The following is a 16,717-nucleotide window of genomic DNA, read 5'->3' on the forward strand; positions in this document are numbered from 1 at the left end:
TGACTCTTCTTACTGACAATGTTTTGAACATTTCCTGTGAGACCAGTTTTAGATTCCGATGCTTCACTATATGTTTACTGTATCCCTCGGTCCTTCTTATTGACGATGAAACAAAGAAATTGCAGCGGAATTAAATACAAAAGGCACCATGCCACCTTAAGTACAAGAAGACTGACTCTTCTTACTGACTATGTTTTGAACCATTCCTGTGAAACTAGTTATAGATTCCGATGTCTCACTGCTGGTTTACTGTATCCCTTGGACTTTCTTATTGATGATGAAACACAGAAATTACATCGGAATTAAATACAAAAGGCACATTGCCGATTTAAGTACAAAAAGCGAGACTCTTCCTACTGTCCATGTTTTGAACCATACCTGTGACACTAGTTATAGATTCCGATGCCACACTTCAGGTTTACTGTATCCCTTGGACCTTCTTATTGACGATGAAACACAGAGATTGCATCGGAATTAAATACAAAATGCACAATGCCGACTTAAGTACAAGACGACTGACTCTGCCTACTGTCTATGTTTTGAACGATTCCTGTGACACTAGTTATAGATTCCGTTGCTTTACTTCAGGTTTACTGTATCCCTCTGACCTTATTGCCGACGAAACACAGAAATTGCATCGGAATTAGATACAAAAGGCACAATGCCTACTCAAGTACAAGAAGACTGACTCTTCTTACTGTCTATGTTTTGAACCATTCCTGTGACACTAGTTATAGATTCAGATGCTTCACTTCAGGTTTACTGTATCCCTCTGACCCTCTTATTGACGATGAAACACAGAAATTGCATCGAAAATAAATATAAAAGGCACAATGCCGACTTAAGTAAAAGAAGACTGACTCTTGATACTGTCTATGTTTTGAATCATTCCTGTGACACTAGTTATAGATTCAGATGCTTCATTTCAGGTTTACTGTAACCCTCTGACCTTCTAATTGACGATGAAACACAGAAATTGCATCGGAATTAAATACAAAAGGCACAATGCCGACCCAAATACAAGATGACTGGGTCTTCTTACTCTCTATGTTTTGAACCTTTCCAATGTGACCGGTTTTAGATTCCGATGCCTGAATTCAGGTTTACTGTATCCCTCTGACCTTCTTATTGACGATGAAACACAGATATTGCATCGGAATTAAATACAAAAGTCACAATGCCAACTCAAGTACAAGATGACTGACTCTTCCTACCGTCTATGTTTTGAACCATTCCTGTGACACTAGTTATAGATTCCGATGCTTCACTTCAGGTTTACTGTATCCCTCTGACCTTCTAAATGACGATGAAACACAGAAAATGCATCGGAAATAAATTGAAACGGCACAATGCCGACTTAAGTACAAGAAGACTGACTCTTCTTACTGTCGATGATTTGAACCATTCCTGAGACACTAGTTATTGATTCCGATGCTTCACTTCAGGTGTACTGTATCCCTTGGACCTTCTTCTTGACGATGAAACACATAAATTGCATCGGAATTAAATACAAAAGGCACAATGCCTACTTAAGTACAAGAAGACTGAATCTTCTTACTGTCTATGCTTTTAACCATTTCTGTGACACTAGTCATAGATTCCTATGCTTCACTTCAGGTTTACTCTGTACCTCTGGCCTTCTTATTGACGATGAAACACAGAAATTGCATCGGAATTAAATACAAAAGGCACAATGCCGACTCAAATACGAGATGACTGACACTTCTTACTCTTTATGTTTTGAACCTTTCCTGTGAGATCGGTTTTAGATTCCGATGCTTCACTTCAGGTTTACTGTATCCCTTGGACCTTCTTATTGATGATGAAATACAGAAATTGCATCGGAATTAAATACAAAAGTCACAATGCCGTCTCAAATACAAGATGACTGGCTCTTCTTACTCTCTATGTTTTCAAGCTTTCCTGTGAGACCGGTTTTAGATTCCGACGCTTCACTTCAGGTTTACTGTATCCCTTGAACCTTCTTATTAACGACGAAACGCAGAAATTGCATCGGAATTAAATAGAAGAGGCACATTGCCGACTTAAGTACAAGAAGACTGACTCTTCTTACTGACAATGTTTTGAACATTTCCTGTGAGACCAGTTTTAGATTCCGATGCTTCACTATATGTTTACTGTATCCCTCGGTCCTTCTTATTGACGATGAAACAAAGAAATTGCAGCGGAATTAAATACAAAAGGCACCATGCCACCTTAAGTACAAGAAGACTGACTCTTCTTACTGACTATGTTTTGAACCATTCCTGTGAAACTAGTTATAGATTCCGATGTCTCACTGCTGGTTTACTGTTTCCCTTGGACGTTCTTATTGATGATGAAACAGAGAAATTACATCGGAATTAAATACAAAAGGCACATTGCCGATTTAAGTACAAAAAGAGAGACTCTTCCTACCGTCCATGTTTTGAACCATACCTGTGACACTAGTTATCGATTCCGATGCCACACTTCAGGTTTACTGTATCCCTTGGACCTTCTTATTGATGATGAAACACAGAAATTGCATCGGATTTAAATACAAAAGGCACAATGCCGACATAAGTACAAGAAGACTGACTCTTGCTACTGTCTATGTTTTGAACCATTCCTGTGACACTAGTTATAGATTCCGATGCTTAACTTCAGGTTTACTGTATCCCTCTGACCTTCTTATTGACGATGAAACACAGAGATTGCATCGGAATTAAATACAAAATGCACAATGCCGACATAAGTACAAGAAGACTAACTCTTCCAACTGTCTATGTTATGAACCATTCCTCTGACACTAGTTATAGATTCCGATGCTTCATTTCAGGTTTACTGTATCCCTCTGACCTTTTTGCCGATGAAACACAGAAATTGCTTCGGAATTACATACAAAATGCACAATGCCGACTTAAGTACAAGACGACTGACTCTGCCTACTGTCTATGTTTTGAACGATTCCTGTGACACTAGTTATAGATTCCGTTGCTTTACTTCAGGTTTACTGTATCCCTCTGACCTTATTGCCGACGAAACACAGAAATTGCATCGGAATTAGATACAAAAGGCACAATGCCTACTTAAGTACAAGAAGACTGACTCTTCTTACTGTCTATGTTTTGAACCATTCCTGTGACACTAGTTATAGATTCAGATGCTTCACTTCAGGTTTACTGTATCCCTCTGACCCTCTTATTGACGATGAAACACAGAAATTGCATCGGAAATAAATACAAAAGGCACAATGCCGACTTAAGTAAAAGAAAACTGTCTCTTGATACTGTCTATGTTTTGAATCATTCCTGTGACACTAGTTATAGATTCAGATGCTTCACTACAGGTTTACTGTAACGTTCTGACCTTCTAATTGACGATGAAACACAGAAATTGCATCGGAATTAAATACAAAAGGCACAATGCCGACTCAAATACAAGATGACTGGGTCTTCTTACTCTCTATGTTTTGAACCTTTCCAATGAGACCGGTTTTAGATTCCGATGCCTGCCTTCAGGTTTACTGTATCCCTCTGACCTTCTTATTGACGATGAAACACAGATATTGCATCGGAATTAAATACAAAAGTCACAATGCCGACTCAAGTACAAGATGACTGACTCTTCCTACCGTCTATATTTTGAACCATTCCTGTGACACTAGTTATAGATTCCGATGCTTCACTTCAGGTTTACTGTATCCCTCTGACCTTCTAAATGACGATGAATCACAGAAAATGCATCGGATAATAAATTGAAACGGCACAATGCCGACTTAAGTACAAGAAGACTGACTCTTCTTACTGTCTATGATTTGAACCATTCCTGAGACACTAGTTATTGATTCCGATGCTTCACTTCAGGTGTACTGTATCCCTTGACCCTTCTTCTTGACGATGAAACACATAAATTGCATCGGAATTAAATACAAAAGGCACAATGCCGACTTAAGTACAAGTAGACTGACTCTTCTTACTGTCTATGTTTTGAACCATTCCTGTGACACTAGTTATAGATTCAGATGCTTCACTTCAGGTTTACTGTATCCCTCTGACACTCTTATTGACGATGAAACACAGAAATTGCATCGGAAATAAATACAAAAGGCACAATGCCGACTTAAGTAAAAGAAGACTGACTCTTGCTACGGTCTATGTTTTGAATCATTCCTGTGACACTAGTTATAGTTTCCGATGCTTCACTTCAGGTTTACCGTATCCCTCTGACCTTATTGACGATGAAAAACAGAAATTGCATCGGAATTAAATACAAAATGCACAATGCCGACTTAAGTACAAGAAGACTAACTCTTCCTACTGTCTATGTTATGAACCATTCCTGTGACACTAGTTATAGATTCCGATGCTTCATTTCAGGTTTACTGTATCCCTCTGACCTTTTTGCCGATGAAACACAGAAATTGCTTGGGAATTAAATACAAAATGCACAATGGCGACTTAAGTACAAGACGACTGACTCTGCCTACTGTCTATGTTTTGAACGATTCCTGTGACACTAGTTATAGATTCCGATGCTTTACTTCAGGTTTACTGTATCCCTCTGACCTTATTGCCGATGAAACACAGAAATTGCATCGGAATTAGATACAAAAGGCACAATGCCGACTCAAATACAAGATGACTGGGACTTCTTACTCTCTATGTTTTGAACCTTTCCAATGAGACTGGTTTTAGATTCCGATGCTTGACTTCAGGGTTACTGTATCCCTCTGACCCTCTTATTGACGATGAAACACAGAAATTGCATCGGAATTAAATACAAAAGGCACAATGCCGACTTAAGTGAAAGAAGACTGACTCTTACTACTCTCTACGTTTGGAACCATCCCTGTGACACTAGTTATAGTTTCCGATGCTTCACTTCAGGTTTACTATATCCCTCTGACCTTCTTAATGACGATAAAACACAGAAATTGCATCGGAATTAAATGGAAAAGGCACATTGCCAACTTAAGTACAAAAAGACAGACTCTTCCTACTGTCCATGTTTTGAACCATACCTGTGACACTAGTTATAGATTCCGATGCCACACTTCAGGTTTACTGTATCCCTTGGACCTTCTTATTGACGATGAAACACAGAAATTGCATCGGAATTAAATACAAAATGCACAATGCCGACATAAGTACAAGAAGACTAACTCTTCCTACTGTCTATGTTATGAACCATTCCTGTGACACTAGTTATAGATTCCGATGCTTCATTTCAGGTTTACTGTATCCCTCTGACCTTATTGCCGATGAAACACAGAAAGTGCATCGGAATTAGATACAAAAGGCACAATGCCTACTTAAGTACAAGAAGACTGACTCTTCTTACTGTCTATGCTTTTAACCATTCCTGTGACACTAGTTATAGAATCCGATGCTTCACTTCACGTTTACTGTATCCCTCTGACCTTCTAATTGACGATGAAACACAGAAATTGCATCGGAATTAAATTGAAAGGCACAATGCCGACTTAAGTTCAAAAAGACTGACTCTTCTTACTGTCTATGATTTGAACCATTCCTGAGACACTAGTTATAGATTCCGATGCTTCACTTCAGGTTTACTGCATCCCTTGGACCTTCTTATTGACGAAGAAACACAGAAATGGCATCGGATTTAAATACAAAAGGCACAATGCCGACTTAAGTACATGAAGACTGACTCTTCCAACTGTCTATGCTTTTAACCATTCCTGTGACACTAGTTATAGAATCCGATGCTTCACTTCACGTTTACTGTATCCCTTGGACCTTCTTATTGGCGATGAAACACAGAAATTGCATCGGAATTAAATACAAAATGCACAATGCCGACATAAGTACAAGAAGACAAACTCTTCCTACTGTCTATGTTATGAACCATTCCTGTGACACTAGTTATAGATTCCGATGCTTCATTTCAGGTTTACTGTATCCCTCTGACCTTATTGCCGATGAAACACAGAAATTGCATCGGAATTAGATACAAAAGGCACAATGCCTACTTAAGTACAAGAAGACTGACTCTTCTTACTGTCTATGCTTTTAACCATTCCTGTGACACTAGTTATAGATTCCGATGCTTCACTTCAGGTTTACTGTATCCCTCTGACCTTCTTATTGACGATGAAACACAGAAATTGCATCGGAATTAAATACAAAATGCACAATGCCGACTTAAGTACAAGAAGACAGACTCTTTCTACTGTCTATGTTTTGAACCATTCCTGTGACACTAGTTATAGATTCCGATGCTTCACTTTAGGTTTACTGTATCCCTCTGACCCTCTTATTGACGATGAAACACAGAAATTGCATCGGAATTAAATACAAAAGGCACAATGCCGACTTAAGTAAAAGAAGACTGACTCTTACTACTGTCTACGTTTTGAACCATCCCTGTGACACTAGTTATAGATTCCGATGCTTCACTTCAGGTTTACTGTATCCCTCTGACCTTTTTATTGACGTTAAAACACAGAAATTGCATCTGAATTAAATAGAAAAGGCACAATGCCGACTTAAGTACAAGGAGACTGACTCTTCTTACTGACTATTTTTTGAACCATTCCTGTGACACTAGTTATAGATTCCGATGCTTCACTTTAGGTTTACTGTATCCCTTGGACCTTCTTATTGACGATGAAACACAGAAATTGCATCGGAATTAAATACAAAAGTCACAATGCCGACTCAAATACAAGATGACTGGCTGTTCTAACTCTCTATGTTTTGAACCTTTCCTGTGAGACCGGTTTTAGATTCCGATGCTTCACTTCAGGTTTACTGTATCCGTTGGACCTTCTTGTTGACGTCGAAACACAGAAATTGCATCGGAATTAAATAGAAAAGGCACAATGCCGACTTAAGTACAAGAAGACTGACTTTTCTTACTGACTATGTTTTGAACATTTCCTGATACCAGTTTTAGATTCCGATGCTTCACAATATGTTTACTGTATCCCTTGGACCATCTTATTGACGATGAAACACAGAAATTGCATCGGAATTAAATACAAAAGGCACCATGCTGACTTAAGTACAAGAAGACTGATTCTTCTTACTGACTACGCTTTGAACCAATGCCGTGACACAATTTATAGATTCTGATGCCTCACTGCAGGTTTACTGTATCCCTTGGACCTTCTTATTGATGCTGAAACACAGAAATTGCATCGGAATTAAATACAAAAGGCACAATGCCGACTTAAGTACAAGAAGACTGACTCTTCCTGCTGTCCATGTTTTGAACCATACCTGTGACACTAGTTATAGATTCTGATGCTTCACTATATGTTTACTGTATCCCTTGGACGTTCTTATTGACGATGAAACACAGGAATAGCATCGGATTTAAATACAAAAGGCACAATGCCGACTTAAGTACAAGAAGACTGACTCTTCTTACTGACTATGTTTTGAGCATTTCCTGAGGCCAGTTTTAGATTCTGGTGCTTCACTATATGTTTACTGTATCCCTTGGACGTTCTTATTGACGATGAAACACAGAAATTGCATCGGAATTAAATACAAAAGGCACAATGCCAACTTAAGTACAAGTAGACTGACTCTTCTTACTGTCTATGTTTTCAACCATTCCTGTGACACTAGTTAAAGAAACTGATGCATCACTTCAGGTTTACTGTATCCCTCTGACCCTCTTATTGACGATGAAACACAGAAATTGCATCGGAATTAAATACAAAAGGCACAATGCCGACTTAAGTACAAGAAGACTGACTCTTCCTACTGTCTACGTTTTGAACCATTCCTGTGACACAAGTTATAGAATCCGATGCATCACTTCAGGTTCACTGTATCCCTCTGACCTTCTTATTGACGATGAAACACAGATATAGCATCGGAATTAAATAAAAAATGTACAATGCCGACTTAAGTACAAGAAGACTGACTCTTCTTGCTGACTATGTTTTGAACCATTCCTGTGACACTATTTTATAGATTCCGATGCTTCACTTTAGGTTTACTGTATCCCTTTGACCTTCTTATTGACGATGAAACACAGAAATTGCAACGGAATTAAATACAAAAGGCACAATGCCGACTTAAGTACAAGATGTCTGACTCTTCTAACGGTCTATGTTTTTAAACAAAAAATTTGACACTAATTATAGATTCCGATGCTTTACTTCAGGTTTTTTGTATCCCTCTGACCTTCTTATTGACGATGAAACACAGAAATTGCATTGGAATTAAATACAAAAGTCACAATGCCGACTCAAATACAAGATGACTGGCTCTTCTTACTCTCTATGTTTTGAACCTTTCCTGTGAGATCGGTTTTAGATTCCGATGTTTCACTTCAGGTTTACTGTATCCCTTGCACTTTCTTATTGACGACGAAACACAGAAATTGCATCGGAATTAAATAAAAAAGGCACAATGCCGACTTATGTATAAGAAGACTGAGTCTTCTTACTGACTATGTTTTGAATATTTTTCCTGTGAGACCAGTTTTAGATTCCGTTGCTTCACTATATGTTTACTGTATCCCTTGGACCTTCTTATTGACGATGAAACACAGAAATTGCATCGGAATTAAATACAAAAGGCACCAAGCCAACTTAAGTACAAGAAGACTGACTCTTCTTCCTGACTATGTTTTGAACCATTCCTGTGACACTAGTTATAGATTCCGATGCCTCACTGCACGTTTTGCTATATCCCTTGGACATTCTTATTGATGATGAAGCACAGAATTTGCATCGGAATTAAATACAAAAGGCACAATGCCGACTTAAGTACAAGAAGACTGACTCTTGCTACTGTCTATGCTTTGAACCATTCGTGGGACACTAGTTATAGATTCAGATGCTTCACATCAGGTATACTGTATCCCTCTGTCCTTCTTATTGACGATGAAACACAGAAATTGCATCTGAATTAAATACAAAATGCACAATGCCGACTTAAGTACAAGAAGACTGACTCTTCCTACTGTCTATGTTTTGAACTATTCCTGTGACACTAGTTATAGGTTCCGATGCTTCACTTCATTTTTACTGTATCCCTCTGATCTTCTTATTGACGATGAAACACAGAAATTGCATCGGAATTAAATACAAAAGGCACAATGCCGACTCAAGTACAAGAAGACTGTCTCTTCCTACTGTCTATGTTTTGAACCAATCCTGTGACACTAGTTATATATTCCGATGCTTTACTTCAGGTTTACTGTATCCCTTGGACCTTCTTATTGACGATGAAACACAGAAATTGCATCGGAATTAATTACAAAAGGCACATTGCCGACTTAAACAAGAAGACTGACTCTTCCTACTGTCTATGCTTTGAACCATTCCTGTGACACTAGTTATAGATTCCGATGATTCACTTCATGTTTACTGTATCCCTCTGACCTTCCTATTGACAATGAAACACAGAAATTGCATCGGAATCAAATAGAAAAGGCACAATGCTGACTTAAGTACAAGAAGAATGACTCTTCCTACTGTCTATGTTTTGAACTATTATTGTGACTCTAGTTATGGATTCCGATGCTTCACTTCAGGTTTACTGTATCACTCTGACCTTCTTATTGACGATGAAACATAGAAATTGCATCGGAAATAAATACAAAAGGCACAACGCTGACCAAAGTACAAGAAGACTGACTCTTCCTACTGTCAATGTTTTGAACCATTCCTGTGCACTAGTTATACTTGCCGATGCTTCACTTCAGGTTTACTGTATCCCTCTGACCTTCTTATTGACGATGAAACACAGAAATTGCATCGGAATTAAATAGAAAAGGCACAATGCCGACTTAATTACAAGAAGACTCACTCTTCTTTCTGACTATGTTTGAACCATTCCTGTCACGCTGGTTATAGATTCCGATGCTTCACTTCAGGTTTACTGTAGACCTTGGACCTTCTTATTGACGATGAAACACAGAAATTGCATCGGGATTAAATAAAAAGACACAATGCCGACTTAAGTACAAGAAGACTGACTCTTCCAACTGACTATGATTTGAAACATTCCTGTGACACTAGTTATAGATTCCGATGCTTCACTTCAGGTTTACTGTATCCCTCTGGCCTTCTTATTGACGATGAAACACAGAAATGGGATCGGAATTAAATACAAAATGCACAATGCCTACTTAAGTACAAGAAGACTGACTCTTCTGACTGTCTATGCTTTTAACCATTCCTGTGATACTAGTTATAGATTCCGATGCTTCACTTCACGTTTACTTTATCCCTCTGACCTTCTTATTGACGATGAAACACAGAAATTGCATCGGAATTAAATACAAAAGGCACAATGCCGACTCAAATACAAGATGACTGGCTTTACTTACTCTCTATGTTTTGAACCTTTCCTGTGAGACCGGTTTTAGATTCCGATGCTTCACTTCAGGTTTACTGTATCCCTCTGACCTTCTTATTGACGACGAAAAACAGATATTGCATCGGAATTAAATACAAAAGTCACAATGCCGACTCAAGTACAAGAAGACTGACTCTTCCTACTGTCTATGTTTTGAACCATTCCTGTGACACTAGTTATAGTTTCCGATGCTACACTTCATGTTTACTGTATCCCTCTGACCTTCTTATTGACGATGAAACACAGAAATTGCATCGGAATTAAATAGAAAAGGCACAATGCCGACTTAAGTTCAAAAAGACTGACTTTTCATACTGTCTATGATTTGAACCATTCCTGTGACACTAGTTATGGATTCCGATGCTTCACTTCAGGTGTACTGTATCCCTTGGACCTTCTTATTGACAATGAAACACAGAAACTGCATCGGAATTAAATACAAAAGGCACAATGCCGACATAAGTAGACGTGGACTGACTCTTCTTACTGTCTATGTTTTGAACCATTCCTGTGACACTAGTTATAGAATCTGATGCTTCACTTCAGATTTACTGTATCCCTCTGACCTTCTTATTGACGATGAAACACAGAAATTGCATCGGAATTAAATAGAAAGAGCACAATGCGACTTAAGTACAAGAAGACTGACTCTTCTTACTAACTATGTTTTGAACCATTCCTGTGACACTAGTTATAGATTCCGATGCCTCACTTCAGATTTACTGTATCCCTTGGACCTTCTTATTGACGATGAAACACAGAAATTGCATCGGAATTAAATATAAAAGGCACAATGCCGACTTAAGTACAAGAAGACTGACTGTTCTTACTGTCTATGATTTTAACCATACCTGTGACACAAGTTATAGATTCCGATGCTTCACTTTAGGTTTATTGTATCCCTGTGACCTTCGTATTGACGATGAAACACAGAAATTGCATCGGAATTAATTACAAAAGGCAGAATGCCGACTCAAATACAAGATGACTTGCTCTTCTTACTCTCTATGTTTTGAACCTTTCCTGTGATACCGGTTTTAGATTCCGATGCTTCACTTCAGGTTTACTGTATCCCTTGGACCCTCTTATTGACGATGAAACACAGAAATTGCATCGGAATTTAATACAAAAGGCACAATGCCGACTTAAGTACAAGAAGACTGACTCTTCTTACTGTCTATGTATATAACTATTCCTGTGACACAAGTTATAGATTCCGATGCTTCACTTCAGGTTTACTGTATCCCTCTGACGTTCGTCTTGACGATGAAACACAGAAATTGCGTCGGAATTAAATACAAAAGGCACAATGCCGACTCAAATACAAGATGACATTCTCATCTTACCCTCTATGTTTGAACCTTTCCTGTGAGACCGGTTTTAGATTCCGATGCTTCACTTCAGTTTTACTGTATCCCTTGCACCTTCTTACTGACGGCGAAACACAGAAATTGCATCGGAATTAAATAAAAAAGGCACAATGCCGACTTCAGTACAAGAAGACTGACTCTTCTTACCTTCAGTACAAAAAGACTGACTCTTCTTACTGACTATGTTTTGAACATTTCCTGTGAGACCAGTTTTAGGTTCCGTTGCTTCACTATATGTTTACTGTATCCCTTGGACCTTCTTATTGACGAAGAAACACAGAAATTGCATCGGAATTAAATCCAAAAGGCACAATGCCGACTTAAGTACAAGAAGAGTGACTCTTCCTACTGTCTATGTTTTGAACTATTCCTGTGACACTAGTTATAGATTCCGATACTTCACTTCATTTTCACTGTATCCCTCTGACCTTCTTATTGACGATGAAACACAGATATTGCATCGGAATTAAATACAAAAGGGCGCAATGTCGACTCATTGTTACGAACGATCCCTGTGAAACTAGTTTTAGAATCTGTTGCTTCACTTCAGGTTTACTGTATCATTCTGCCCTTCTTATTGACGATGAAACACAGATATTGCAACGGAATTAAATAGAATATTCTCAATGCCGACTTAGGTACAAGAAGACTGACTCTTCTTACTGACTATTTTTTGAACCATTCCTGTGACACTAGTTATAGATTCCGATGCTTCACTTCAGGTTTACTGTATCCCTAGGACCTTCTTATTGACGATGAAACACAGAAATTGCATCGGAATTAAATACAAAAGTCACAATGCCGACTCAAATACAAGATTACTGGCTCTTCTTACGCTCTATGTTTTGAACCTTTCCTGTGAGACCGGTTTTAGATTCCGATGCTTCACTTCAGGTTTACTGAATCCGTTGGACCTTCTTGTTGACGACGAAACACAGAAATTGCATCGGAATTAAATACAAAAGGCACCATGCTGACTTAAGTACAAAAAGACTGATTCTTCTTACAGACTACGATTTTAACCATTGCTGTGACACAATTTATAGATTCCGATGCCTCACTGCAGGTTTACTGTATCCCTTGGACCTTCTTATTGATGATGAAACACAGAAATTGCATCGGAATTAAATGCAAAAGGCACCATGCTGACTTAAGTACAAGAAGACTGATTCTGCTTACTGACTACGCTTTGAACCATTGCTGTGACACAATTTATAGATTCCGATGCCTCACTGCAGGTTTACTGTATCCCTTGGACCTTCTTATTGATGATGAAACACAGAAATTGCATCGGAATTAAATACAAAAGGCACAATGCCGACTTAAGTACAAGAAGACTGACTCTTCCTGCTGTCCATGTTTTGAACCATACCTGTGACACTAGTTATAGATTCCGATGCCCCACTTCAGATTTACTGTATGCCTTGGACCTTCTTATTGACGATGAAACACAGAAATGGCATCGGATTTAAATACAAAAGACACAATGCCGATTTAAGTACAAGTAGACTGACATCTTCCTACTGTCTATGCTTTGAACCATTTCTGTGAAACTAGTTATAGATTCCGATGCTTCACTTCAGGTTTACTGTATCCCTCTGACCTTCTTATAGACGATGAAACACAGAAATGGCTTCGGAATTAAATACAAAATGCACAATGCCGACTTAAGTACAAGAAGACTGACTCTTCTTACTGACTATTTTTTGAACCATTCCTGTGACACTAGTCATAGATTCCGATGCTTCACTTTAGGTTTACTGTATCCCTAGGACCTTCTTATTGACGATGAAACACACAAATTGCATCGGAATTAAATACAAAAGTCACAATGCCGACTCAAATACAAGATTACTGGCTCTTCTTACTCTCTATGTTTTGAACCTTGCCTGTGAGACCGGTTTTAGATTCCGATGCTTCACTTCAGGTTTACTGTATCCGTTGGACCTTCTTGTTGACGACGAAACACAGAAATTGCATCGGAATTAAATACAAAAGGCACCATGCTGACTTAAGTACAAGAAGACTGATTCTTCTTACTGACTACGCTTTGAACCATTGCTGTGACACAATTTATAGATTCCGATGCCTCACTGCAGGTTTACTGTATCCCTTGGACCTTCTTATTGATGATGAAACACAGAAATTGCATCGGAATTAAATACAAAAGGCACAATGCCGACTTAAGTACAAGAAGACTGACTCTTCTTACTGACTATGTTTTGAACATTTCCTGATACCAGTTTTAGATTCCGATGCTTCACAATATGTTTACTGTATCCGTTGGACCATCTTATTGACGATGAAACACAGAAATTGCATCGGAATTAAATACAAAAGGCACCATGCTGACTTAAGTACAAGAAGACTGATTCTTCTTACTGACTACGCTTTGAACCATTGCTGTGACACAATTTATAGATTCCGATGCCTCACTGCAGGTTTACTGTATCCCTTGGACCTTCTTATTGATGATGAAACACAGAAATTGCATCGGAATTATATACAAAAGGCACAATGCCGACTTAAGTACAAGAAGACTGACTCTTCCTGCTGTCCATGTTTTGAACCATACCTGTGACACTAGTTATAGATTCCGATGCCTCACTTCAGATTTACTGTATGCCTTGGACCTTCTTATTGACAATGAAACACAGAAATGGCATCGGATTTAAATACAAAAGACACAATGCCGACTTAAGTACAAGAAGACTGACTCTTCTTACTGTCTATGATTTGAACCATTCCTGTTACACTAGTTATAGATTCCGAAGCTTCACTTCAGCTGTACTGCATCCCTTGGACCTTCTTATTGACGATGAAACACAGAAATTGCATTGGAATTAAATAGAAAAGGCACAATGCCGACTTAAGTACAAGAAGACTGACTCTTCTTACTGACTATGTTTTGAACCATTCCTGTGACACTAGTTATAGATTCCGATGCCTCACTTCAGGTTAAATGTATCCCTTAGACCTTCTTATTGACGATGAAACACAGAAATTGCATGGGAATTAAATACAAAAAGCACAATGCCGACTAAAGTACAAGAAGAATGACTCATCCTACTGTCTATGTTTTGAACCATTCCTGTGACACTAGTTATAGATTCCGATGCTTCACTTCAGGTTTGCTGTATCCCTTGGACCTTCTTATTGACGACGAAACACAGACATTGCATCGGAATTAAATAGAAAAGGCACAATCCCGACTTAAGTACAAGAAAACTGACTCACCTTACTGTCAATGTTTTGAACCATTCCTGTGACACTAGTTACACATTCCGATGCTTCACTTCAGGTTTGCTGTATCCCTCTGGCCTTCGTATTGACGATGAAACACAGAAATTGCATCGGAATTAAATACATAGGCACAATGCCGACTCAAGTACAAGAAGACTGGCTCCTCTTACTGTCTATGCTTTGAACCATTCCTGTGACACTAGTAATAGATTCCGATGCTTCTCTTCAGGTTTAATGTATCCCTCTGACCTTCATATTGACAATGAAACACAGAAATTTCATCGGAATTAAATAGCAAAGGCACAATGCCGACTTAAGAACAAGAAAACTGACTCTTCTTACAGTCTATGCTTTGAAGCATTTTCGTGACACTAGTTATAGATTCCGATGCTTCACTTCAGGTTTACTGTATCCTTCTGACCTTCTTATTGACGATGAAACACAGACATCGCATAGGAATTAAATACAAAAGGCAAAATGCCGACTTAAGTACAAGAAAACTGACTCTTCTTACTGTCTATGATTTGAACCATTCCTGTGACACTAGTTATAAATTCCGATGCTTCACTTCAGGTTTACCGTATCCTCTGACTTTCTTATTGACGATGAAACACAGAAATTGCATCTGAATTAAATACATAGGCACAATGCATACTCAAGTACAAGAAGACTGGCTCTTCTTACTGTCTATCTTTTGAACCATTCCTGTGTCACTAGTTATAGAATCCGATGCTTCACTTCAGTTTTACTGTATCCCTCTGACCCTCTTATAGACGATGAAACACAGAAATGGCATCGGAATTAAATAGAAAAGACACAATGCCGAATTAACTAAAAGAAAACTGACTCTTCTTATTGTCTATGTTTTCAACCATTCCGGTGACACTAGTTATAGATTCCGATGCTTCACTTCAGGTTTACTGTATCCCTTGGAGCTTCTTATTGACGAAGAAACACAGAAATTGCATCGGAATTAAATACAAAAGGCACAATGTCGACTAAAGTCCAAGAAGACTGACTCTTCCTACTGTCTATGTTTTGAACCATTCCTGTGACACTAGTTATCGATTCCGATGCCTCACTTCGGGTTTACTGTATCCCTTGGACAATCTAATTGACGATAAAACACGGAAATTGCATCGGTATTAAATATAAAAGTCACATTGCCGACTTAAGTACAAGAAGACTGACTCTTCTTACTGTCTATGTTTTGAACCATTCCTTTGACACTAGTTACAGATTCCGATGCTTCACCTCAGGTTTACTGTAACCCTCTGACCTTCTTATTGACGATGAAACACAGAAATTGCATCGGAATTAAATCCAAAAGGCACAATGCCGACTTAAGTACAAGAAGTCAGACTCTTCTTACTGACTACGTTTTGAGCCATTCCTGCGACACTAGTTACACATTCCGATGCTTCACTTCAGGTTTTTCTGTATCCCCCTGACCTTCATATTGACGATGAAACACAGAAATTGCATCGAAATTAAATACATAGGCACAATGCCGACTCAAGTACAAGAAGACTGGCTCCTATTACTGTCTATGTTTTGAACCATTCCTGTGACACTAGTTATAGATTCCGATGCTTCACTTCAGGTTTACTGTATCCCTCTGACCTTCATATTGACAATGAAACACAGAAATTTCATCGGAATTATATAGAAAAGGCACAATGCCGACTTAAGTACAAGACAACTGATTCTTCTTACTATCTATGTTTTGAACCCTTCCTGTGACACTAGTTATAGATTCCGATGCTTCAC

The sequence above is a fragment of the Schistocerca americana genome, chromosome 9 (genome assembly GCF_021461395.2).
Source record: "Schistocerca americana isolate TAMUIC-IGC-003095 chromosome 9, iqSchAmer2.1, whole genome shotgun sequence".
In the NCBI taxonomy this organism is placed as follows: Eukaryota; Metazoa; Arthropoda; class Insecta; order Orthoptera; family Acrididae; genus Schistocerca; species Schistocerca americana.